General features: G+C 38.0%; 1 protein-coding gene and 1 non-coding gene across 6 annotated transcripts in view; both read right to left on the minus strand.

Annotated features, from left to right (window-relative positions):
- Lrp1b (LDL receptor related protein 1B) overlaps positions 1-24,209 on the minus strand; it is a 1,950,932-nt gene that overhangs the window by 964,090 nt on the left and 962,633 nt on the right. The gene's annotated exons all lie outside the window — the stretch shown is intronic.
- On the minus strand, positions 11,868-11,982 carry LOC128102762 (small nucleolar RNA SNORA26). The gene has a single exon (XR_008215523.1). It is a non-coding gene; the product is annotated as a small nucleolar RNA SNORA26 (small nucleolar RNA).

Genomic DNA, 24,209 nt, shown 5'->3' on the forward strand with positions numbered 1-24,209 from the left:
CAGTAAACTTTACCAGAAAGCTACAAAGGTGCTTTCTTCTTAAAGCAAACCATGAACAGTCTCTTTCCCTTAAAAGATGAAAAATATATATAACACTGAAGTTATATATAATAGATAGATAGATAGGTAGATAAGTAGATAGATAGATAGATAGATAGACAGATAGATAGATAGATAGATAGATAGATAGAGGTATAGATATAGATATAGATAGATATCTCGCCCCTTGGGAGAGAAGACATCAGAAGGATTTACCTTTGTTGAAATGCCTTTTACGGGTCATTGTCTTGAATGTTTATTCCCAGCCCATAGAGCTATCTAGAAGGATTAGGACATTGTAAGAGGTGGGCCTAGGTGCTAGAAGAAAGTCACTCTTGTGGGACTTAATGTTACACCCTGTTGCTGGTTTCTGCTGTGCTTTCTACTTCCCAGCTCGTGGCGATATGAGCAGTCTTTGCCATGTGCTCATGCTGTCGTGAACTTCGCTCAGCAATGGCCCTCCAGACAGGATGCTCACATAGCAGGTAGTCAGCAGCCCAAGCAAAGATTTGTTCTATAAGATGATTCTGTACTATTCTCAGAGATGCAAAAATGAATAATATAATGACATTAAATTAAGTGTCTCAAAACAAATTTATTTAGGAAAATCTAAGTGGAAATTAAGTCTTAAAAATTGAATAATTTATTCCTAACATGGAGGCATCATGGTCTAGGACAAACCTCTATTTATACATTTTTTTTTGCATCCCAGTAAATAAGGAATAAATTATGTAGCCATCTTAAGAACTTTACATTTGAAATAAAAACATGATCCACTTTTTCATCATGAAACTTATGAGTACAAGGCTTCTTAAAACACAACAGAAAGCTGTCAAATTAGAGTTTTCAAAACACATAATGAAGGTATGTTCCCCAGGACTCCCTAGCTCCGAAGGCCAGGCTCTTGGTCTCATGTGTTTTAGGAAGCAGAAAATAAGTCTTCATTCAACAATTCTGAATGATCTCTGAATTGTGTCTGTGACAAGTTCAAAGAAACCTGGTGATGTGTATACTCTGGGAAAGTTGAGCAAGATATTTCAGAAGTTAATATAAAAGCGTACTAAAATAATTAATCTACTTAATAGCAATAAACATACTGTTCACGTTGCTTCAACTGCTGCTTCTTTAATGCCACTCCCAAGTCTTCTTAGCACTCAGATAGAAGTCAGTGAATATGTGACACTGCAATGCTCTGATCCACCTTGAAGTACTCTTAGGACTGGGCAGCAGATTTTGTGATTTTTAAGTTTCAAACCAAATCTGGATCTCCATTGTGCCAAACTCCCTACCCCTCCAGCCCCACAGCTGGCTCTTCTTCCTTCCATGCACTCCAGGCACACAGTTCTTCATCGGTTTTATCTTGTACTTTCCAGAATGTTCCCAGAATCAATACTAATAAAAGAGAGTGCTAAAGCGACTCCCTGACACCACGAGGACTTTTTGAGACCCCTACATAATCTTGAGAGAATACTCCCTACTCTAGGAATAAATTGTCTCACTACTTAGCATTTTTTCAAAATCACATATATTTTGTATGTATGAATTTTGTTTGAATAATCTTAGCTTGCCAAATTAATATCAAAAAGTTTATACTAATTTATTTTTTAACAACTGTAAGCAATTTTGTGCTTGATAATATTGGTTCCCACAGACAAAGGAAGTTAGATAGACGTCTCAGCAATCTTGTGATACCTAATAATTTAATTTTAATATTTCTATGATTTTCCTATTTCCTTCTTCACTGTTTTTGAGTGTTCTGTTACTTTGCTTATATATCATTTTACTTTCAAAGCTTGTTCAACTATTATATGTTGTATATTCATATGAGCATGTTTGTGTGTGTGTGTGTGTGTTGTGTTTATCTTTTGCATTAACTTTTCCTGGGGAGATGTGAACACATTTGTCTATTCACCCTAATGGGGCAATGAAGACACAAACGAAATGAACAGTTTCATCTAAGCAAAACTTGGAGAGTTAGTGACAACATTTCATTCATTTTGAGCATATGTTACTTAAAGAGATGTATAGATGACCCCCCCAAACAGCTGTATTACCACAAAGTCCCTCCCCATCATTGATAGTGATTCCTGGAACCTACATCAGTTAGTCTTTCCCTTCCTATATGCTCTAGCATCTCTGTCTTAGTCGGAGTTTTTATGGTTTAACAAAACACCATGATGGAAAACAAGTTGGGGAAGAAAAGGTTTATTCAGCTTATACTTCCACGGCACTGTTCATCTTTGAAGGAAGTCAGGACAAGAACTCAATCAAATCAGGAACCTGGAGGCAGGAGCTGATACAGAGACCATGAAGGGATGCTGCTTATTGCTTTGCTCCCTTTGACTTGCTCAGCATGCTTTCTTATAGAACCTAGGACCACCATCCCAGGTATGGCACCACCCATAATAGACTGGGCCCTCCATTATCAATAACTAATAAGGAAAATGCCTTATAGCATATCTTATGAAGGCATTTCTTCAATGAAGTTTCCCTCCTTTCAGATAACTCTAGTTTGTGTGTCAAGTTGATATAAGACTAGCCAGCACAGTCCTCCAAGATAACCTAAAGCTTGGATGGGGTTAGGTGGTAGTGATGGCTGGGATCCCAGATGAGGTTCCATGAGCTTACCTCCCTCCTGCTGTCAGGTGGTGTTAACAGATCTTTTACAGATTCTCATAGACTGAGCTATCTCATATTGTTCTAAAGGCCATAACAGAGCAGTGATCTGCTGCTCTTAAACATTGGATTAGAGTACTGATATTTCCGAATCTTTGTGCTTTAAAAATAAAGAAAACAGTATTATAATTTTTACCAATAATAGGAGCCGTAGTCTATGAAAGTATAAATCTGATAAACAAGCAGTGTGCTTCTCTTCCCATATGAGGTTTTGTCATCTGAGGATGTCACTAAAGGAATTAACAGAAAAAACTCTTTTCCTGTTTCTTTCTAGAACAATGACCACACATTTGCTACACGAAAAACACCCTAATAAACTATCTTTGAAAAATTCTGGAAAGTAGAAAGAACACAAAACATTATTTAGAAACATTTTATTTTAAAACTCTGATATTTGGGTCTTGCGAGAGGGTTCTGTGGGTAAGAATACTTGTGTAATTGTGAGGATCTGATGCTGGGATCTCCAACATGGATGTGAGAGTCCAGGCATGATCCAACACTATGGGGAAAAGGTGGAGCCTGCATTTGCTTCAACTCCTAGGGCTTCCTGGCCAGCAGTATGGCTGGAAAAACAGTGAGCTCCAGGTTCAGTGAGAAATGTAATGCAGAAGAGAAGAAAGAAAAGATGGTTTAATTAATTCAAATAACCATCGTTCAGTAATGAGCTAACTCACAGCATTGTGTCTTGACTTCATGCTGGTCTTAGTGTAATCAGGGGTGCAAAGCTGTAACCCTGTGCCTTCAACAGTACAGTTGAATATGAGTCCTGTGACATTGCCAGTTTATTGTATAACAATTCACAATGAACAGCAATTTTGTTGCCAACAACTTGCCAAGCACTTGTGATTTTCTTGGTAGGTAGTTGAGGCAAACACTGGTTCTTTTATCCCAATCCTAATTCTAATATCAGCTCTCATTATTTACAGTGATACATGTAATAACAGTAATAACTCTCAGTATTAACAGTAAATTTATCAGTCTATCATCTATCTATCTATCTATCTATCTATCTATCTATCTATCTATCTATCTATCTATCTGCCTATCTAAACTTCAGAATGGTAAAGAGTTAAAGAAGCCATAGCAGAGTTTAGAGTTTCAAAAGGCCTTAGAAGCAGAAGCCAAGAGAAACTGATGGGAATGCCAAAATTCTCTGTTGGTACAATGTAATAAACTAGGTCAGAGGTCTGCTGAAGATGCTGTGGAGGGCAGGTTGTTGCTGGGTCACAGGTTTGAGCCAAGTCTTGGGGTCAAGTAGAGCCAAGTCCAGATGAGTGGACAGGTACATGGACGAATGCCAGGTACAGACAGATGGAAAGGTGGGTAGACAGAAGGTAAATTGAGAAAGCTACATCAACAGTGGAGACAGAGCCCAGGTGAGCCCCAGGCACAATCAGGAGTTCTCTGCCTGTCAGGGGCTTGATGCATACACTGGGTAGTGAGACGACAGGCTAGTGAGGCCTTCACCTTTTAGGTATTTTTGTGCTTCTCTTTCTGGATTCGAGAAGTAGGGATTGCCTCCTCTCCTTGGCATGCTGTATCTGAGAAGTTCTCAGGCCTGATTTCCCTGATATGATTTAAATACACACCTGTCCTCTGTTTCCAATTACTTTGATATTTATAGAAAATCCCCCTTTCTACTTTCAGGAGTAAGGTATTTATTTCACTGTGCCTACTGTAGCATGCTAGACAGATGGTAGTGTACATATGTCCATCAGGGTGCAGAGTCATGCTAATTCTGCATTTGCACTCAAAATAGAGTCAGTTACTGCTTGTAAAACAAAGTGTCTCTGTTCAAGGATCAGTCTGAAAAGCCACTAATTTTCACAAAATGTAGTAACTTAGTGCAGGGCACAGCCTGATCTCAACATATACCAACCAAGAGAAATAACTACTACAGTGTGAACTATAGCACAGTGATAACACTACTTGTAAAGTGCAGTAAAAACTATGGCTTTTAATTCATCAAGATACCATTTAGAAAGGATCAGCAATCTTGCCTATCAATAAAGTTATTGTGTAAAATACTGTAATTACCACTGACTTCTTCAGCTGGCTTAATGTAACTCTTACAACTTGAGGTGAGAAAGGATCCTGAGACAATCACACTGTGTACCTTTACTTGCCTTTGAACATTGACGGGATTTTTCTATGCTGATAGCTGTTTCAGATGTTTTGGCAAAACATTAATCATTAGACTGAGTTGAGCTGTTCAGTCCCCACCTTATTGCCAACACTAACTTCAGATTTACTTCCATGAACTTGGACAATATTTTGGAGAGATAACATCTTCCATTGGACTACAGTAGGGTACATAGTCTCCTCTTCTAAGTGTTAGTTACATTCATTAACTCCTTAATTGATTTTACCATCTTTAGCATTTATCTTATACTTTACGATATCAATAATCTAAAAAGTTGTTTCCACAACTATAATCAAGGTGTGGAGTGGGAATTTGCATTTTTTTTTTTTTTTTTTAGAATTTTAGTTAATCTCCAAACAGGGTGACACTAAATCTTACAACAAATTGTATGATTTGAATATTTAATGACATTGAGTAAATCTTCATACTGAAAGAGAAGTAAATGTATATATACCTACAACTTGAGTAGGCTTTGAGAAAGTAGACATCAATTGAAGATAACTGAAATAAGCAATTACAACATCAGAAAACAATGAGCAATAGAATTGAGTCCTCAGTGAACCTGTTTACCCACCATCCATTCCACTTCCCCTTCAAGTCTAACATAAAACAGACCTGAAAGGCATTGTTAAGTATTTTGAAGGTGCAAAGCAAAATAATCATATTTTCAGAGTATTTCTGATTTCTTCTCCATTTTCCCATGAAGAAATTGATTAGTACGATCAGACAGTAGCTGACAGAGACAAGAGCTAAGCTAATCAATACCTTTGTCACTGTTGTGTGGTTGCCATCCCCACATCTGGATGAGAGCAGTGGGCAAAGGTTGTTTGGATCTTTACTTTCAACCCCCACTGCGCCTCTTTCCAGAGTCTGGATCCATCTCCTTAAATAGGGAAAGTAGCAAATGTCTGGTTTTCAGAGAAGCCTCCCTGGACCACAGAATCACATCTTCCTGTCGTGATCGGACTTCACCCTCTTGCTGTGTGATTCCAATAAACTCTGGGTATCTTGTACAGTCTCTGAGGTATACTCTTTGTGAATCAAATCATTCATAAGCAAATGCCTTGAGGTTTAGTTCATCTCACTTCCTTGACATTCATTAGAACCAATGCCTCTCATTTGGTTCAATGTCAAATAACTACTGCAGCACAAAATCTACTGTCTACATCACAAGCTGCATGCTCTTTCCCAACCTTCTCACAATGCCTCCATCCCTTATGAAAAGGGGGATAGCAAAATGCATCCCTCAGTGCCAGCTTCCCAGATGTTTGTTTGTTTTTATCCAATGAGAAAAATAGAAGGTAGAGAAGTTAAATGTCCTGGTGTGGATTGTATAGTGAATAGTTAAGTAAAACTCTAAAGGAGAGTCAGCTCTTTTCATTTCACTTAATATTATAAAAGAGGTCTTTCTCAGGCAGTATGTGTGTGTCAGAATAAACCTTTCAAGTGTGTGTTCCCACATAATTATAAAAGTCTTCATTATCCCTGGAACTCCAGATACTAAAATCAGAACACTGTAGCACCAGGTTTTATTTCCATGGAAGAAAAGCCAAATAAGAGCATACAAACATATTTGAAACTTGGCCTTAGTTACTGAGACAAAAAAGCTAATCCCCGTTTTAGACACAAGCCAATAAAGACATAAAGTTGGGTCTGCAAATATAGCTTGGGGCAGAATACTTCCCTGCTATGTATTAGGTCCTGTCATCTGCAGTATGGGGGAAAAAAGACAGAAAGTGTTGAATAATTAATTTACACAAAGTCGTGTAGGTACTAAATTATGGTCATGATTCAATCCCACTTTGTGTTGGAATATGAAAATTTAAAAATATAGACTAATAGATCTTCAATGATTCTGATATATCACCAAAATAAAAGAAAAAGTGTGTGTTCTGTTTTTAAGAAAATGCTTAAAAATATTTTGGTATCTGTCACCATGAAGTATTTTTTATTATCAGGATGTTCCACCTCCCAACCAAATTAAATCTTCCCAGAACAGTTGAAATGTACTACTGCTTGTTTGGATGAGTAACAGCTGGTCACTTCATAACCATATACTTCATGACCCTTCATATGCTTGAAGATCGTTATTAAGTTACCCTTCAGCCTTCTATGATGTGACAGACCCTATAAAAGAACCATCAGGCAGAGAAATCATTAGAAGCACCACCAGGCACCATCATTAAAGTCACCATCTGGTATAACTGGAAATGTCAGCGAATAGAGACTGCATATTGATGGCCATGCTATGTTTATGCCTTTTAACTGGTCAGCAATGTTAATTATAATTACATCTTCATTGTAGGATTTTATAGCCTATGTGGACAAATGAACATACACTCGATTAACTAACTGCAGACTAAATGGAAAATGGTTCTCAGGCTAATGTTCCAAACACTATTAGTACTTTCTTTGTTAACTAATATTTCCAAACTCGAGTGCTGAGAAAACTGACAACCTGGCTCTGTTTCCAGGGACTGAACCTCTTCTCTAACAAAAACTAAATGACTTCAATATTTACATGTTAAAAACAAGGAAATGGCTTTTGTTTTCAGAGTTCTACCAGGTCTGTTTTAGTGTGAACTGTCTTGGATTGTTACAAAGTAGTGATGTATTAATACTTCACATTGATATCTGTTAGTTTATTAAAAATTGTTATCAATTAAAACATTCATTTTTAATAAATGTCATAAGCAAATAGCAAAAACTTTGAAAGGTGACTTTTGTGCTTCATATTCTTTATTATTGCTACATACATATGTATAGATAGATGATAGATAATCAATGATAGAGATATAAATGTAGAAATATAGCCTACTGAGCTAATTTAGCTCCTATGTGTCTTTAGTACTCAATGGAAAGGTAATCTTTCTTTTTTAAACTAATCTTCTCTTGAGCTTGGGGTTTCATATATGCTAGAAGTTATTATGAGTCATATATGTTTCTTGTTTCTATATCAACAAAGAACTAAAAACTTTTTGAAAAAAAATTGTCTGAACACAATGTTCAGTCATTTTTGTGGGGCCTTACACTATAAGTACTCTGTAACAACTATTTACATACTACATACACTGTATTGAATAGTCTAAATAACCTAGAGGTCATTTAAATTATGCAGGGGAACTGGATAACTTATAGTCAAGTACATTGCTACTTAATATGAGGTGTTGAGAACCCTTGGAACCACAGTTGCCAGGGACAAACCCTGTGTCAAAAGCAAAACACAACAAGGCAGAAACAACAACAACAAAAAATAAATATACTAACAAACAAACCTACACCATATAGAAAGTATGTTGTAATAATCTGAAGGAGATATCCCCTATAATCTCAGACATCTGAATAGCTGGTGCCTAGTTGGAGGTGCTGTTTGGGGAGGCTGAAGAGGTGTGGATTTGTTGAAGAAAGTAAGGCACTGGTAGTGGGCTTTGAGAGTTTAAAGGTTCATGTCATTTTCAGTTTGCTCTGTCTGCTTCCTGCTTCTGGTTGGAGATGTGAACTCTTAACTGGTTCTGTAGCTTTGACCACTGCCTCTTGCCATGGCTGCCTGCCATCATGGACTCATATCCCTCTAGAATTATAAGGCAAGTAATCCTTTCTTTTTATAAGTTGCCTTGGTCATGATGTTTTATCACAGCAACAGAAAGTAACCTATACATGTGTGTTACTAGAAATTTGGTCCTAGAAATGGTAAAGAAACAGCACATCTCAATTCAGATATTTAGGTAATGCTACATACTTTATTATTACTTAGTAAATTACGGTTTACAGCTCTTAAAGCTCTGTGGAGTAATGAAACTCCATAAGTTTGAAGTCCAACTATCACAGTGTTGATTTACTATCTATAATTTTGAGCCTTTTTAAATTAAAATATTTATTTGACAACAGGAATTATGCTTAAAAATTCCTCGGGTGAGGGTTACCCACAGTTCACTATGCTTGTTTACAGTCACCACATGAAACTCCTACATTTCTTTCTATAACTCTTCTGCCTACTTCATTTTGATTATTCAGAAGCCTAGATAGATTTTCATAGACATTCACATTTTAATTAATTATGTATGGATAAAAAGTCTTTCTTTAAGTAGAGTAAAACACTGAATTATGATAATTAGTGCATAAACAGTTTATAGTGTAGACTTCTGTTAACATGTTACAGTTTTATTTATAAAGACTGGGTATCAATTTTCAGTTAGTGCACAAATCTTTTAAACTTGAAGAGCAATAAATGATAATATTCTGAAACATATGCCAGAGAATGGGAAATACAAGTATTTCTGATTTCATCTTTCAAATGTACAGAGTGACCAAGCCCATTTTGAATACCTGTGTCTTACTGAAGAGCAAGCAATGAACAGAAATAACTTGAGAATGTAAGTATAACTACATCAGGGTTGTGTGTTTGATAACACGTACATGTGGACATATTTAGAAGAGAGTCTACTTTGGACACTATTGTCTTAGAAGCAGTGTAACATCCATAGCAAAGAAGATTCCCCATTTTCTTTTACAGTTAGTTTGATTCACTTTCTTAATTTCAAAAGTGGAAATTACCATCAGCATTTGAATATGAAAAAGGAATTATAAAATAAAAATAACAACTATGCTGGTTGGTCTCAATTTTCTATCCCACACTCACCATTAGTACATCCTTTTTTGTTCTCTTTGCTCTAAAAAAGTGGAAACTATTAAGTTTACCAGTTGGAGGCCACAGAACAGCAAAAAGCTGAGTGTTTTCCTCTCTATACCTCCCTATACCTCCACACTTTCTGCTCCAAGGTACATTTTCAAAAATATATCTCACACAGACACAATTATACACACACACACACACACACACACACACACACACACACACACTCACTTCTGTTAGGGTCCTGGAAGTTCCACAAAAGACCACCATTCACATATGCAATCAACAAGAGCGCTTATTATTCCAGCATGCTGGGGCTGACCATCCTACACAAAAGCAAGGTGGGGATGACCCTGAGAGAGCTCCCAGGCTCCTTTTAAGCACAGTCAAGGGGAGTTCCTAGGGCAGTTAGGCCATTTCAGATATGATTGGCTAACACAAGTGGCAATCATATTAGTATGTTCTAATTGGCTAGAGCTGGCAGGAGCTGGTTATAGCTACAGCTTTTCCATTTTGGGGCAGGCCTGGACAAGTCCTTGGCTTTGTCTTTATTTGGTTATTACCTTGAGCTGTGGTGGAGGCTGGCTGGCCTAGTATGCTCTGACTGTGGGAGCTGGCTCAGTGGCCCAGGCTTGGTATATGCTATCTCTACTGTCCCTGCTGTCAGGGGTGTTGAAGATTGATTGTCCTTTATTGCTTCCTCAGAAACTGCCTGCTCAGTTCCAAGAAGCAAGGGCCAAAGCCTACTTTTTAATTGAGTTATTAGGACAGGCTGTCATGATATTTGCCTGGCTCTCTCAACCTCCAAAGCAGCTGTCTATGTTGATATGCAAACAGACAGCAATCAATTTATGTAGATGAGTTTCCTAAGAATTCAAGGTAGTTAATCTACAGGACAAAGGCACCCTGGGTGGGAAGCAGCCTCATCTCTAGGAGAAGCCACTTGGAGAAAAGCATCTTTAGGTTCAGTTTTTTTTTTTTTTTGGGGGGGGGCACTTGGAATGCCACAGGATGGGAAACACCTAGATTTCCTATTGACTCAAAAGCAGTAAGAAACAGGGGTTTTCACACAGTGTGCTAAGAAGTCTCAGTTTTGAAAAATCTGTTCTGTTATAAATAAGTTTAAAGAGATAGCTGTCTGTGGTTATTCTTATGCACGGTTTCAGAGGAACAATAATAGAAGCTTTCTTAAAAAGTGACTATGAGGCCTAGACTTAACTGTACAGGCTCCATTTTAGGGAAAGGGCCACCATCTCAGACCACCTGCTGTACTCAGTTCCAGGAAGGACCTCAGGAATGAACCATGACAACTGGAACGGATCCAGAGCAGTATCCTCCTGCAGACATCCTGTCCGTGGTTTATGGCCCTTGAAGATATCTAGATAATCCTGCTGAGCAATCCACATAATCCTGTTCAGCAGGTTGTGGTTCCCTGCCAAAAGTCTAACCCAATGGTTTCAAATGTGATTTCATGCCCAAAGTCTAGACCAATAGTTTCGAAAAATCACCTTGCCCCATGTCCTTTCTGCCCAATCCCAATTTACCAATTCCTGGCTTGTGGTTTTCCCCTATAAAAATCCTCTACACCTGGGCTTGTGGCCGCTGCCACATTTCCTTCCATCTGCCATGCGGTGGCCCAGGTTGAACCTGAATAAAAGGACCCTTAGGTGCTCGAATAGGAAACTGGCTCCTAGGTGGTCCCTGGGGGTTTCGTGAACGGGGTACAACAGTGACAAAATAAGTTGTTCTTATAGACTTAGTGAAATAATTAAAGCACATTGTGGTGGCTAAAGTGAGTTCTTTGGAATAAAAAATTTTCAACAGGACCATCTGTAAGGATTCTGTTCTTAATTACGTCACCAGCCTGTGACGGCATCCCAGCCTAAAAAGCAGGTAGGCCCTCTGTGCATTCCCCCCTTCTCTTTCCGTTCTCTCTCCTTCTGTCTGTCCTCTCTGTCTCTCTGTCTCTGTCTCTCTGTGTCTCCCCCCCACACCCAATAAAGCTCTAAAAAGGTAACCATGGCTTGTGATTCTTCTGATCAGCACTCTCTTCTGCCGGCATGGCCACCGCAGGCGGCGGCCAGGCACGAGCAGCACCGCAGCATAACCAACACCATCATTTTCTTAGAGTACAGCCTCTTGGAATGGTTGGTCTCAGAAGAGCAAGTGTTGTTATTGCAATCAGATTCTGATGCCCATCCTGCTGTCATTGCAGCCCTGATAACATCTCAGAAACCGAGACCCAGGAAGTCTGTTTTTCTGGAAAGCCAGTTGACTTCAAAAAGTTTTCATCAATACAGTTAATATTTTGCTAACCCAATAAACTTTTGAGACTTAGGCTTCTCATTGTTTCTCTTTTGTTTTGCTTTTCCCCCCAGCTGTGTCAATAGACAAGATCAAAATAGGAACTGTCCAGTCTCTTTGAGTTTCATGAGGCATCCTGTGCCCTTCTGTGTTAACCTCCTAAAATACTATAAATTTTAAAGGACATAGGAAGTTTTTCTTTCTTTCCTTCCTTCCTTCCTTCTTTCTTTCTTTTTCTTCCTTTCTTCCTTTTTTTGAGAGAAGTTTTTGCCATCTAGAACAAGCTAGCCCCAAACTGACAATCTCCCAGCCCACCTCGGCTCCCTGTATTACAAATGTGCCCCGCAATGTCCAACTTCTTGTTTACTTTCATTGTAAATAGGAGTTGGTAATGGCAGTGTGACACAGCTCACCCTGAAATGTTTTCTCTTCTATTTCTAATCTACAGTTCCTTCATAGGTATTACCATGCTTCATTGCAGACTGCACATTTTCTTTTTGAGAATGACAAGTCCCTCCACAAGAGAGTACTCCTATTCTTCCCCAAACTACTCTTGAAGGAGACTACCAGTGCCGTTTATATTTTGGTCTTCACTTTCAGCTATAGACTTTGTTACAAGAATTGACAATTTGCTACTTGGGGAAGGAAACGACTCCGTGAGGTTGTAATACATCTTCTACCTTAAGGAAAGGATGGGTATGGAAGGAAGATTTAAAGTTAGACATACTGGCTGAATGTGTTGGCACATCTGTAATTACAAGACTTGAGAGGCTGAGGAAGATCTTACTTTTGAGGCCAGCCAGACTCACAGTTTAAGATCCAGAAAGCAAAATATCAAACAAACAAAACACAATCAGGAAAAGAAGAACTGGGGTTGCACGCAGGCAAGATTTTAAAAACCAGAATGTCCCTTTTTTCATTCAGTAGGACTCCTATCACAGTGCTCACATACATCCAACTAGAGGAGTTTGATGAGTAGTTGAGATAGACATAAAAAGAACAGCATGGGCACCAGAACTTCAAGATGAGGTTGAGGTGGGTGGGAGGTGTGAGAAGTACAGGCATGAGAACTGGAAATGGAGTGGAGAATATTATGGCACCAAGTTCCACTGGAAGCTTCAGGTGCAAGTTCCTCGAACAGTTTTCCTAAGGAAACCAGGAAGATGGGAGAAGTGGAACTAATCTACATAGTTAGGTGAGGAACAGTGCAACACTATGCTGTCAATTGCACTTACAGTGACTGACCCATCCACAGATGTCAAGACTTCCTACTCAGTCATGTGTATACTTCTCTAACCCACGTAGAAGCACCTTAGCAGGTAGTAATCATGTTTGGTCAATAAGGGATGCCTGAGCAGCTCTGTACTATGTCACCTAAGAAAACAAACTCTTTTCTCTGTGTTTTGTGTCTGTTCATTTCAGTTAACATTTATTACTGTTTACTTTTTATAATACATATTTTCCTATTAACCAATTCTTTCCTTTACATGTGTAAGAACTGGCTGTGTTTCTGGATCACTAGGCAATTCATAAGTCTCATTCATCTTACCTTGCTCTGAAAAAGTTCTGCAGTTACCGCTGTACAAACTACAATGAAATTTGTGATGGTAGCACATTTGTTTCATGTGAACAAGATAAAAATGAGAGAGAGAGTAGTCCTTTCACCTTAAAATTCCCTGTTGCCTTTCTTATGATTGGCAAGAACTTCTAGTTTCTTCACTAATGGAAGTCCCCAGGCTCTTCCTCCTGCTCCTTAACACAATTAGTGGTAACCTTTGGCACGTAGCAGTGAAATACATTTATTTATAGCCCATACATTATGCAAATAACTTTTCCTCATTTCCAGATGGCTCTCATACTGCTGTTCTTGCTATGCCACGTAAGCCTGTGTTCCCAAAGAGTGTAGCAAATATTTATTTCTTCAGTCATTAAGTCATTCAATGATGTGATATTTATGACACTATTTCTATGGCGGGGATATACTAGTAAGATATAATTCACACTATAAAGAAATCTACAACATGGTAATGAAACAGAATAGACAGGTCTATTCTGCAGTAACAACTTTAAATATCAAAACCCAGTTCAGTTCTCACTATGTCACTACAGATCTGTGTGGTTCGAAAATGGTTTGTGTCCCCCAGGGATGAATGGTGATTAAAGGCATGGTTCCTGGGTTTTTCCTACTGAGTGATGACAGATCCATGGAAACAGAACAGAGCCCAACAGCAGGTGTGAGACAGGCCAACAGGACAGAGCTCTGCCTAGGACTCTCTATAGTTCTGGTTATGTACATATACCCCTCAAGTTTTGATTTTGTTTTTTAAAAAAAGTCTCATTATTTAGCCCTGACTGGCCTAGAATGTACTATGTAGATAATATTAGACTCAAATTCATAGAGATTCCCCACCTCTCTCTCCCAAGAGCTGGGATTAAAGACGTGCCTCACCCCTCCCTCCTTATAAAAAACTACTTTGCAGTCTAATTCCTTCCTCTGCACTTGCAGTGAACATAAACACAACAATCCCAACACTGCACTGAGCAACCTTGGAACCCCCTCTGCTCTCTGTCAGCATATGTACTACTATCTCTGAACAATACTGTAAGTTTCCTCACCCCTAGCAACTATACAATTGAGGTAGTTTATATTCAAGCGTATCCCTAATGTATCCAGGGATGAAGAATAGAAGGACTATCCAGATCCAACCGGAACTGGCTTGGGATGTATGTGCAGTAGGGTAAGATTGTGCGTCTCTGAAATTTTTAGGGAGAATTCCCTATTTGTAACTTTATGCTTATGCATAAATTGCACCAGCATAAGAGTACAATCAGATGTATCATGGGAAGGAATTTGTGTAGTGGGAAAATGACAATATGACCAAATTTATCAATGAAATTAGATAACCACCCGAAACACCCTCTTCAGTTCCTAGCCCCTCCTTCTGTTAGGCCCCATAAAAAGCAACTACAGGCTGTAGGGTGTGAGAGTCTCCCTTTGCCCAGCTGTCAGTTTTGACAGAGCTAATCTGTAGTATTATTAGGCTCCAAATAACATTATCTAGCTTCTTTTTTTGAAAAATTTTGCGACTTTTTTATTATTTTCATAAGAAACCAAGAACACGTGACTCAGGCCTCAGGCATCCATAATCAGCCAAGGTGATAAGGAGGTCTACTTTCAGAACAAGAACCAGGAAACCAGTCTCTCCCTTTCTCTACTCTTTTCCAAGATGTCACTTATACAGGGTCCTACCATGATGTGCACCCATTTCCTGCCCTCACCACCATCCAAACAAATGATCCTTGCTTGATTGCCTGACTTTGGACATGAGCATTCCAAACTGTGAGCTAATAAAACTCTATTCAAAGTATACTTCATAAGTGCTTCATTTCAGCAACGCAAAGCTGCCCAATCTGTAATCTTTTAGAGGCTGAAGGAAACTGCTGCTCCATTTAGCACATGCTTTCACAGTTACCAGGTAAGAACTTGAAATGTAGGTACCTACACCCTGGCTCTTAAAGTGTCTATCTATAAGCAATTCAAGTAACTTATTTTATACTTTACTGGTCAAAGAAGTTGTACATGCATATCGAACATATGAGAAAAATGGAGCAGGGCTTTCTCACAAGAATAAACTTTGGGTCATATATTAATATCATATTGTTTTGACTGTCCATCTTTTATTTGCACTCTTCAGCTGACAGTGATATGCATTCAGCTTAAATGACTAACTTTTCAACTACCTAATGACTATGCCAAGAGGCAATAGGTTCCCTGTTTGTCCTTTACCATTTTCAAAACCTAGAAAACACTGAGACCGTGTATTTTTGTCTCATTTTTTTTGTTTTAGTATTTAGTCACTGACAAATTATAAATGGCAATGCTGTGACATATGCTTGCACCTCTGCAGTCTTGAATGAGCATCAGTTCAGTGTCTTCTTCACCCTCCCCCTGGAGATCCATCTACTCTGAATTGATACATGTATGCAGAAGCTCGGTGCACTACAAAATTTCTGTCTCTACACTCTGTTGTCAAATGCAATCCAGTTTCAGTTCTTGTCTGAACAAGCATAAAGATAAACTGAACATGGGGAGCAAAGTGTTTTTAACCTTAGCAATATGGCAGGAGGTCACTTTAAAGCTAGCATAAAGGAAAGAAAAGTAATTTTAATGAATTATTATCAGACAATTCTGCTTAGGAGAAAGGCAACCAACAGTGGCAGTCTGTTTAAAAGTGTGGCACAGCAAAAAGGAATCTAATTGGGCCATGATGTATGTGAGTTACCCATTTCTTCCTATTGCCTCATTATTTTAAGCAGCAGTATAGGAAATGAGGAAAATGGATTACTTAGGTAGGCAAACCATTCACTAACAACACATTCTTTAAGCCTCAGATTTCCCATCTTTATAATAACAATCATAATAGCAAATTCATGAAACTATAGTGAGGATGATTGTAAAACAGGGAACACGGGGCTTACCTGTAACAACTAGACTTTCAGTATTCATAAACTAAAGAATGGTTTAGCAAGCAATATTTTCAGAAAAAAAATTGCAAGGAGTGGGTAAGTTCAAACAACTGCTTCACTCTTTATTTTTCAGCCAGTGTGTCAGGAATGTGAACATGAACACTGAAAAGAACAAGTTAGGGCAATCTGCTAGCCTCAAAACCACTGTCCATGCAAATGTATACCAGGCTGATGCAGCACAGCCTTTAAGATGAGCCTGGCTCACTTAACTAGTAAGGCAGCAGTGTATACATGCTCTGCTGCTCCTGTCAGATTTTTTTTTCTTTCTTTTCTAAAATTGAGAAGCATGGTCTTATGAAGCCTAAGCTGGCCTCTAGCTGAGTATGAAGATGAGGATGCCCTTGAACTTCTGTTTCTCTTGCCTTGACATTCCAAGTGAAAGGATCACTGGCTTTTATGCCACTCCACCCTGTTCACATGGTGCTGGGGTGTGAAGTCCAGGCTTTGTGAATGCTACACGAGAATTTTACCAATTGTACCCTTTATATGCTCCTGCCAGATTTTACCCTGAATGGAAACTAACTTTTCAGATCTTTTGCAAATCTCATTCTCTTTAATGAACAAGCAGGTAGAATTATTTGTTATGTATGGTCAAAACACATTATTGTCTATGCTTTTATCCCAACGCCAACATACTCATTACAGTCCACTAATAACCATTTCAGTCTTGTCCTCATCATTGTGTCAGAATTTAATGATTTCTTTCTACAATCTAAGCCTTAAAGAGCCAACATAAGCTTTCTAATCTCATATAGACCTTCTCTGAATTTAACTCAAATACTAAAAGTGTTTTGATCCACAAAAATGATGGTATGGATGCATTATTTAAGAAGCAGCTTTACCACAATCATGAAACTGACTATGATTTAAAAGGTAGTATAAATTATCCACCAGCATATAAATATACATAGTTCTGCTTTGCACCTTATAACAATCAACATTTTAGTTACTTGCTTGTATATCTTGTGGGTTAAACCAGAATACAAATTTCCAGAAACAAATGTAAGTATAAATTTGTATGTTTGAACTTAACTGAAGGCTACATACATTTGTTTGTTTTTTTAACGAGGAAGTTTGGGTATATTTTGGAATCATGGAGACCAGGATTACCTTTAAAACTATGCTTGGGGTGTCATTGTCCTAGACTTGGCAATTATTTTGTGAAGAGAAAACAAAATTAAACTGTTCACTAAAATATATTAGCATAAATAAATATGAGAGCAAAGAAGAAAAAGAGCAGTAAATTGTTTCAGAGTGGAAGTGTAATTAGGGAATGGAGGGCATCTACGAGACTGTGGTGGTCAAGCAGTAACGCTCACTGACATTGCCTACTTTGCTATGTGAAGGTTCACATGAAGGACAGAAATGAATGCAACCACAGAAAGGAGGCAAACTAGAACTGAAGCCAGGTCCTCATGGTTCTTGGAATGCCCAGCACAAACTAACTCCAGGCTGTTTTCTTTTATGTAAAGCTGGATAGTTCAATAGGATATAGGCTACCACAATGTTAAACCCCAACTCAAAGAATTAAGAAACTAATTGTAGTGCTGTGACAATTCCCATTACTAACAATTTACAAGAGTTTCTCATGTAGCTCACCCACAGACAAGCATTTTCCACTCTACATTTTAAAGCCATACCTAAATCTGGGGCATATATTTCAGGTTTACCTCCGTACAACCCCTGCTTCCCATTTAATGTGACCAATGGCCATGCTTTTCATTTAAAATTAATTTTTCTTATACCAGGAAATTATCTCTCTACAATTATTTCCCCTATGTTTGTTTACATAGTCTTAAAAATGAAAGTGTAGCCCATTATATCTTAAATTACACAAGAAATCAAGATTTCATGGAGAGTCCAAGTTTTTATATCGCTATTGTCTCATTTTCCCCTCATAATCCCTTTGGATTAAACAAAAGTATTAAAAGTTTATTGGGGTTACTCTAGGCAGAGGATGACCAACATACTTATGACATATTTCTAAAGCCTTTTACCAGGTTCTGTGCTTATTAAAGTCACCAATTCTGCTTTTACTAGTGACTCAAAGCATGGAGTATGATCTCTGACTGTTTTCGAAGTGGTTGTGTCTGTACATTTGGACATTCAACATTTAAATTTAACATATAACTTCATGAATCAATAACATATATCAAGGCCTTTCTCTTTTCCAAACACAATTTCCCTTTTTATTTTCTACTTGACAGTGGTACATTTCCAGTGAGAATTACACCCTAAACCTGAGTTTTCACTACTTCTTATCCATCACAATCTCTATGACTCTTTAATTTGATTTCACCTTATCTGTTCTGCTCTTTCTAGAAATAAAGACAAATTGTAATTTCCTTGTGCTTTAGTTGCTTCCTAACTAGTTTGCCTATCTCTGTTTTCTCTGCTCATCAATCACAGAAAATACTCATTATAGCCTAGGGAAAACCTTTTCTAAATTAAATGATACTGTTCCTTATAAGAATAATAATGATAATATAAACTTTAAGTAGTATCATTGAAGTATAATTCTTTGGTAAAAAGAGTTTATAGACTTGGAGGGATAGATCAGCGGGTAAAGCTCAGGCCTCCATGGCTTAAGGCCCAAGTTTAGCATCACAGAGTGCATGTACAAAAGACACAGTGGTATGTATATTTGTAATCCTTGAGCTCCTTCTGTTAAGTGGGGGTGGAGACAGGAAAATCTCAAATCTTACAAGCCAGACAGTTTTCTTTATACAGTGACAACCAGAAGATACCCTGTTTCAAACAAGGTCATAGGTAAGATTAACACCGAAGCTTGTCTTCTGACTCCTACCCATTCACCAGATCAGGGCATGTGCACAGCCATACTTAAACATAGGAAGAAGTGAACATGAACAAGTGTATCACATGTGCAAGCACACATGCACACACACAGCACATAGAAATAGAAATGCATACCCAGACACACATCACATACATACATACATACATAAACACATACACACACACACACACACATACACACACACACACACACACACACACACACACACACACACACACACACACACACACATACACACTACCCACTAGAGAAGGATAAAATAATTTAAGACTTCTATTAGAAATACAAGAAGATCATAGGAAGTCAAGGTTCATTCACAGATTCTTAAAGAGAATTATTTGACTATTTGTCACAGTGAAAAAACAAGTACTTTTGCCTCTGATTAAAGAAAAATTTTCTGTTTCTTTGGGGCTCTTTTGTAAGTCACTGAAAAACAAATATGGATTTAATGATAACTATTTAGACAAATACCAATATCAGTGATGAAAGTAAAATTACCATTAATAAAATTTTCTATGAGATACCATCTGACACCTGTCAGAATGGCTAAGATCAAAAACATTGATGACAGTCTATGCCGGAGAGGATGTGAAGTAAGGGGAACACTCCTCCATTGCTGGCAGGAGTGCAAACTTGTACAACCACTTTGGAAATCAGTGTGGCAGTTTCTCAGAAAACTGGGTATCAATCTATCTCATGATCCAGCAATACCACTCTTAGGCATATACCCAAAGGATGCACATTCATAACACAAAGATACTTGCTCAACTATGTTCATAGCAGCATTATTCATAATAGCTAGAACCTCGAAACAACCTAGATGCCCCTCAACCAAAGAATGAGTAAAGAAAGTGTACATTTACACAACGGAGTATTACTCAGCTGTAAAAAAAATTACATTATGAATTTGCAGGCCAGTGGGTGGGACTAGGAAAAAAAAAAAACTTCTGAGTGAGGTAACCCAGACCCCAAAAGACAAATACAGTATGTACTCACTCACTTACTCATAAGTGGTTATTAGACATAAAATAAAGAATAACAATGCTACAATCCACAACCCCAGAGAAGCTAGGTAATAAGGAGGGCCCTAAGAGAGACATTCATGGATCCCCTTAGCAAGGGAAATAGATAAGATCTCCTGAGTAAATTGGTAGTATGTGGGGAAGATAAGGGGAGGTGGCAAGAGAACATGAGGGAATGGGATGGTTGAGTTGGGGGAGGGACAGAGAGGGAGAGCAGGGAAAGAGATATCTTGATAGAAGGAGCCATTATGGGGTTAGGGAGAAACTTGGTGCTAGGGAAATTTCTAAGAACCTATAAGGAATAACCCAGCTAAGACTCCAACCAATAGTGGAGAGGTTCCCTGAACTGGCCTTCCTCTGTAATCAGATTGATGACTACCCTATGCCATCATAGAACCTTCATCCAGTAACTGATGGAAGCAGATGCAGAGATCCACAGCTAAGCACAGGTTGAAGCTCCCAGAATCCAGTCAAAGAGAGGGAGGAGGGATTATATTAGCAAGGGGGTCAAAGGTCATGATGGGGAAACCCACAGAGACAGCTGATCCAAGCTAGTTGGAGTTCACTGACTTTGTACTAATAGCTGGGGAACCTTCATGGGACCAAACTAGGCCCTCTGAATGTGAATGACAGATGTGTGGCTTGGACAGTATGTGGGGTCACTGGCAGTGGGACTAGGATTTATCTCTAGTACATGAAATGACTTTTTGGAGCCCATTCCCTATGAAGGGATACCTTGGTCACCGTAGATATGGGGAGGGGGGGGCTTGGTAATGCCTCAGTTTGATATGTCAGGCTTTGTTGACTCTTCATGGAGTCACAAAGGATTCACTCTGAGGAGTGGATGGGGGGTGGTCTGAGGGGGAGGTAGAGGGTGAGTGGGAGGAGGGGGGGACTGTGATTGGTACGTAAAATAAAAAAAAAAACTTTTAAATAAAAAACAAAAAATAAATAAAATTTTTATTATAATGAAGGTTTACCCCTTAAAATAATATAGCAATACTACTTTATTATATATTCATTGTATATTTATATGTATTTTTAAATTCTAGAATCCAAATATCTACATTTATAAGATGAAGTAACATAATACTTTGGGTTGCACAGGCTAGATGAGGAATATTTCCATTTCCATTTAAATATTTCTATTTAAAAATATACATTGTGAATGTATTTTATACCCTGAATTAATGTCCTTGAAGTCTTATGTATATAAGTTACATTATAAGTCTTACAGTTACAGGAACAAATCTATTTGTGAGTTTATGCTGACATGTTAGGATCCTATGCTCCATTGTTGACAATATCAGATATTCAGTCTCTAAGCAGCTGAAGGTGTTTTTAAAAATTCAATGTGCATGAAATTATTAAAAATTGATGTTATACATAAGTGGAAGACAGTGTTAGACACTGGTCCTTGGCACAGGCTACAGGTACTGTCACGGCATCCACAGACACACAAAAGACCTTAATTTATATTACAATCAATTGGTTCAACAAACACTAAACTTCTTTTAGACCCCAGGGAGAATTTCAAATTGCCACACAGATGATAGACCTGAAAGGAGAGACATAATATCAGATCATGCATTTTAACCAGAGAAAATGAAGAAACAGATTCTGTCTCCCCCTACCTCCATGGTCTATGTCTTCAAAGCCAGAACCCTGGCAGAACGTAGGAGTGATTTAGAAGAGCCGTGCTAGAGAGAAACAGTTCTTACAGCTACCATAAAGCCAGGAGGAACACAGGAAACCACAGGCAGATACGTAATTGGGGATTTTCACTTTAAAAATTTCAAAGTCAGCTGAGCATGGTGGTGAAGGCCTATTATTTCAGCTGCTTGGGAGATTGCAGGAGGACGATTGCAAGTTCAAGGCCTGTGTGGACTACAGATTAAGTGGAATGCTTGCCTGAACAATTTAGTGAGACCCTCTCTCAAAGTGAAAACTGTAGAAAAGCTTGACTTTACAGTCAATGGTAGTATTTGTTCAGCAGGAGAGAACCCCTGAATTCATTCCTACCTAGCACCTTTCCCAAAATAAATGAAAGTCTAGATGTCAGCTGAAGTAACGGTAGAATCTAAAAGCAAAATCATAGTGAGTAAATGTTCACTAGAGGGAAAAAACGGTCTAATTAGTTATTATTTGGGGAAAGTGGAAAATTTAAAAAATATTTGACTTGGCAGAACACCACTCCCTGTTACCACCAGGATCTTGCTTTATTCACCATTCCTCCACTCTCCACGCATCTCTAACAAACAGAGAGCTACGTTGCTGAACTTCACTGGATAGACTTTTATGTAACATAGTCCGTAAAAATTAAGAAGGTTTATGTCATCTACTTTTGGCTTTTAAATAGATAGAAATATGAATTTAAAAGTCTGTGCAACATGATGCCAACATTGTTTTGCTCTGATACCTTTTATTCAGAATCACTTATTATTCTTATAAAGCATAAAAATATAAAAGTTTATGCAATTCTATAAATGTGTGTGTATGCATACAAATGCATAATGTAAAAACATAATAACAGTTCTTTGTGGTTTGATAATATATAATTACTATTTTATTTTCATATATACACATAGCTTCTATGTTTTCTCTAATATTTATATAATATGCACAGAAAAAGGAAATACTGAAGCCAGCCTGATTTACAGCTGAGAAAACTATGTCTAAGAGGGAATTAGGGTCATGTGTAGCTATGGAGTCAGAAACGGATTATAGTTTGCTGTGTTTCTGCTCTCTCCAATCAGAAAAGTATCAAAGGAGTATACATAGACAACTGAGTATAAACATGTCTGCCTTTGTCCTCAGTGCAATGACAACCTATCTTCAATGGATTCTTGTCAACTGCAATTGTCAGGACATCAATGAACAACCATCCACGTAACTTTGTGAGACTTGTGTATCAAACAGAGTTCTACTCAAGAGTAGGTTAGTCTGACTTATCTGATTCTGTTGAAGAACACCTAGGCAAAACTCATGTGAGAACTTTATGAATAAACTGGGTAACAAAGGCCATTAATCTATTTTATCTTTAAAAGTCTTGTTGATGTAACTTGTGATTGGTTCACTTGTGATTTTGACTGGTTATGTGGGGTGGGTGAACATAACTGATAGTTACCAAGTTCTGCAGAAAAAACACACTTTTAGAATGTGAGTATATTTTATTTATGTGTATCGACAAAGGGATCAGTTTCAACTAACATGCCTTATTTTAATATTACAAACTGTTTAAATGTGTTCATGCATGTCCAGCTTTGTTCAGTGTTTGAAATGTTAAATATTTATGTTTTATAACTATGATCGACCTGCACTTTGAATATACTTATTAAATAACTAAAATCACATCAATATTATTTTTTCCTTCTAGCTTTTTAAACTACATTCATCCTATATATTTGTAATTATGGTTAAAATTTTCAGCTCTAACTTAATATCTGCCATTTACTTAGACGAACTACTAAGCACTGCCAACGTATATTCCTTTTTATGAATTTTTAAAAATTTGTAGCCGAGGCTAGCCTTAAACTCATGATCCTCATGCCTACCTCATCAGCATGTGTACATCCTACAACCAATCTTTTTTACACTTTTTTTTCAGTTGAGATCCATCTAACTGCTGTGAGACAGTTTCTCTAATTTCTATCTTTGAGAATATTAGGAGTCTAAGTGACATGGGGAAATTATTTACAGATTACAAAAACATTAGAAGACTAAATTGGTGACATGTGAGCCTATGTGACCCATTATTTTGATGTTTTTTTTTTTTGGTTTTTCGAGACAGGGTTTCTCTGTGTAGCTTTGCGCCTTTCCTGGTACTCTCTTTGGAGACCAGGCTGGCCTCGAACTCACAGAGATCCACCTGGCTCTGCCTCCCGAGTGCTGGGATTAAAGGCGTGTGCCACCACCGCCCGGCTATTTTGATGTTTTTATAATGTATAGTAGTTCCGTTGCTTTTGAATTATCCCATATGTACTTATCACCCATATTCTTTGAGAGATGGTTGAGATTTACAGTTCTCTTCCTCGTGGATTTTCTTAG

This window comes from Peromyscus californicus, unplaced genomic scaffold, assembly GCF_007827085.1.
Source record: "Peromyscus californicus insignis strain IS unplaced genomic scaffold, ASM782708v3 Scaffold_7__1_contigs__length_154581171, whole genome shotgun sequence".
Lineage (NCBI taxonomy): Eukaryota > Metazoa > Chordata > Mammalia > Rodentia > Cricetidae > Peromyscus > Peromyscus californicus.